This window comes from Scylla paramamosain, chromosome 16 (assembly GCF_035594125.1).
Source record: "Scylla paramamosain isolate STU-SP2022 chromosome 16, ASM3559412v1, whole genome shotgun sequence".
Taxonomy (NCBI): Eukaryota; Metazoa; Arthropoda; class Malacostraca; order Decapoda; family Portunidae; genus Scylla; species Scylla paramamosain.
In genome coordinates this window covers 20,871,266-20,875,232 of record NC_087166.1, presented here as the reverse complement: position 1 = coordinate 20,875,232, position 3,967 = coordinate 20,871,266, and the positions used below count along the sequence as shown (strand labels likewise).

General features: G+C 37.8%; 1 long non-coding RNA gene across 1 annotated transcript in view; it reads right to left on the bottom strand.

Moving 5' to 3' along the window:
- Window positions 1-3,679: 3,679 nt before the first annotated feature.
- The window catches only part of LOC135107826 (uncharacterized), a 2,285-nt gene continuing 1,997 nt past the window's right edge, over window positions 3,680-3,967 (bottom strand). The window contains exon 2 of the long non-coding RNA XR_010272013.1: window positions 3,680-3,967. This exon is cut by the window's right edge and continues 425 nt beyond it. This is a non-coding gene — a long non-coding RNA (uncharacterized LOC135107826).

Genomic DNA, 3,967 nt, shown 5'->3' with positions numbered 1-3,967 from the left:
AGTCTGTTCTCCAACTAGCCAAAAACTCCTTCATTAACAGAAAATGTCAAAACCTTTCAAGATCTAACTCCCCTCGTGAGTTCTGGCATCTAGCCAAAAATATCTCCAATAACTTTGCTTCTTCTTCTTTTCCTCCTCTACTTCAACCAGATGGCACCACTGCTATCACATCTATTTCTAAAGCTGAACTCTTTGCTCAAACCTTTGCTAAAAACTCTACCTTGGACGATTCTGGGCTTGTTTCTCCCTCTCCTCCACCCTCTGACTACTTCATGCCACGTATTAAAATTCTTCGCAATGATGTTTTCCATGCCCTCGCTGGCCTAAACCCTCGGAAGGCTTATGGACCTGATGGGGTCCCTGTTATTGTTCTCCGAAACTGTGCCTCCGTGCTTGCACCTTGCCTAGTCAAACTCTTTCAGCTCTGTCTGTCAACATCTACCTTTCCTTCTTGCTGGAAGTTTACCTACATTCAACCTGTTCCTAAAAAGGGTGACCGCTCTAATCCCTCAAACTACCGTCCTATTGCTTTAATTTCCTGCTTATCTAAAGTTTTTGAATCTATCCTCAACAGGAAGATTCTTAAACATCTATCACTTCACAACCTTCTATCTGATCGCCAGTATGGGTTCTGTCAAGGCCGCTCTACTGGTGATCTTCTGGCTTTCCTTACTGAGTCTTGGTCATCCTCTTTTAGAGATTTTGGTGAAACTTTTGCTGTTGCCTTGGACATATCAAAAGCCTTTGATAGAGTCTGGCACAAAGCTTTGATTTACAAACTACCCTCCTACGGTTTCTATCCTTCTCTCTGTAACTTCATCTCAAGTTTCCTTTCTGACCGTTCTATTGCTGCTGTGGTAGACGGTCACTGTTCTTCTCCTAAATCTATTAACAGTGGTGTTCCTCAGGGTTCTGTCCTGTCACCCACTTTCTTCTTATTATTCATTAATGATCTTCTAAACCAAACTTCTTGTCCTATCCACTCCTACGCTGATGATACCACCCTGCACTTTTCCACGTCTTTTCATAGACGTCCAACCCTTCAGGAGGTAAACATATCACGCAGGGAAGCCACAGAACGCCTGACTTCTGATCTTTCTAAAATTTCTGATTGGGGCAGAGCAAACTTGGTATTGTTCAATGCTTCAAAAACTCAATTCCTCCATCTATCAACTCGACACAACCTTCCAGACAACTATCCCCTCTTCTTCAATGACATTCAACTGTCCCCCTCTTCTACACTGAACATCCTCGGTCTGTCCTTTACTTATAATTTGAACTGGAAACTTCACATCTCATCTCTAGCTAAAACAGCCTCTATGAAGTTAAGTGTTCTGAGACGTCTCCGCCAGTTTTTCCCAATCCCCCAGCTGCTAACTCTGTACAAGGGCCTTATCCGTCCATGCATGGAGTATGCTTCACATGTCTGGGGGGGTTCCACTCATACTGCTCTTCTAGACAGGGTGGAATCAAAAGCTTTTCGTCTCATCAACTCCTCTCCTCTAACTGACTGTCTTCAGCCTCTCTCTCACCGCCGCAATGTTGCATATCTAGCTGTCTTCTACCGCTATTTTCATGCCAACTGCTCTTCTGATCTTGCTAACTGCATGCCTCCCCTCCTTCCGCGGCCTCGCTGCACAAGACTTTCTTCTTTCTCTCACCCCTATTCTCAATCATTCATTCCTTTCTCTGGTAAACTCTGGAACTCCCTGCCTGCTTCTGTATTTCCACCTTCCTATAACTTGAATTCCTTCAAGAGGGAGGTTTCAAGACACTTATCCACCAATTTTTGACCACTGCTTTGACCCTTTTATGGGACTGGCATTTCAGTGGGCATTTTTTTTATTAGATTTTTGTTGCCCTTGGCCAGTATCCTTCCTACATAAAAAGAAAAAAAAAAGCACAGTGCGTGGGCAACTTTGACAGCTGCAGTGAATGCAGTGGGTGGTGAAGACAAAACACCAGTAGAAATCAGCAGGAAGTACGTGGACTTTGAGTGTGGTGAAGAACAAGGTCGCAAGGATATCACAACATGAATCAGACAGGTAAATCGTTATGTGTATATTCGGTATTATAATGGACACCTAATTGTTCACCATAAATATGCCCTCACTTGTGTTTAGTAATCTAGATGACATACCAGTAATGAAAAGGAAATAAAAAAAGAAAATAATTCAAGGTAAATAAGTCAAATTAGACCATTAATATAAGGTAAATCAAGAACTATTAGAGGAACTTACCTAAATGAAAATTTATCAGATTCATAACTGTAAGTGCATACAGTTTATCTCATGGTTATGGCCTTAAAATTGACTTATTTTACTTGATTATCCTCAGTAAGGAATAGGTAAGGAATATTAGTAACCAAGGAATATTAGAAGATGACATCAAAGAGATGCTTTTCTTCCCTCACAAAGAGAGGTGCATGCTACTCTGTACTCAAATTACTTTTTATTTATCTTATCTACCTTAATCAAATTACTTTTTATTTATCTTATCTACCTTAAAGATATCTATTATGCAAATAATTTCCTTCTAGATGTTTTCTAGTCATTATTTGCTGATAATGTTAGTTTATATATATATATATATATATATATATATATATATATATATATATATATATATATATATATATATATATATATATCATTATTTCCGTAGTGTGTATGAGCCCACCCAATGTTATTTCTTATGAGGGAAATGTTTAGGTTTATCCTATTGTTTTTTACATAAAAATTATATTACCATTTCTTACTGCAGTACCAGTGCATATGATCTCAAATCCCACACAGGTGTTAGGACTTACTTTGTATTATCCTCTTGTCTTTTGCTCCAAGTGTCAACCCTAAATGTAAGATTTGTTGTTTTCTTAAGTGTATATTTTTACATGTCTTAGGGCCAAGTGAACTTCCATCTTCTGTTGAACTTGTACTGGAGGAGAAAGGTTTAGTGGTCCACAGCCCTGCCACTCTTGGGGCTTCCTGTGTGCCTTCCCCTGAAGTTCCCTTGAAGACACACACAGAGGATGGTGACACAGTTGAGGAACCTCAGCAGAAACCTCCATCACCACCAAGGCGACAGAGTTCAAATGGAATAGCAGAGCTATAACAGAGGGGGTAGCATTGCAGATGTTGCAAATGCAAACATAGATCAGAATTTTTTGTATGAAAACTGCAGTTCTTTGGACCGGTTGAGCAACACTTGATTGCTTTAGCAACACATTTGATACTTTAGTTAGGCTGTGGCAAGCTAAGCAAATTAACATTTAAGCAAGTTTCTTGTAGCCTTTTTATGTATATTTATAGATAAGTAGCTAATATCAAGAGTTATTAATAATTAAAATTTACTTTAGTATTATTAGCACTAACTTTAGTCTTAAGAAGTAGCCACTATTTATTTAAATATCTAAGTGTAAGGCATAACCATATTTTATGATCTGATTTTGCAATTTTATAATGTGATTCACATGTACCATTATTTGAAACTGTTAAGGCTTTGTGATGTACAATATGATGTGTGATGGCCTTCAAATATTTCATTGACTTGCCTGCAAGAATAACTAATTAACTAACTCTGCTCAGGTTTTAGTTAAATCATTTAGTTTAGTGCACACACTTGAATAGTGATACAATATAGTCATTATTACCATCATTATAGAGGTGATGAAAAAAAGTCATTTGAAGATTATGTAGGATAGTGTTTTCTTATGTATATTTTTCTATGCTGGATAAAACAGAAGTGATGTGAACTACAAATGATTTGAAGTGATTCTATATAATCTCACAGACTGTGATACCTAGAGTTTTGGATGAAGCATAAATCTCTGTTACAAGTATCCAAGAATACTTGTTTTTTTCCTCTCTCCCATTTCTATTGTATTCTGTACTTCTGGCATGCATTCCATGCAGATATCTTACTTATCTAGGGCAAAATAAAGAATATATTTTAATTGTCCAATAAAAGT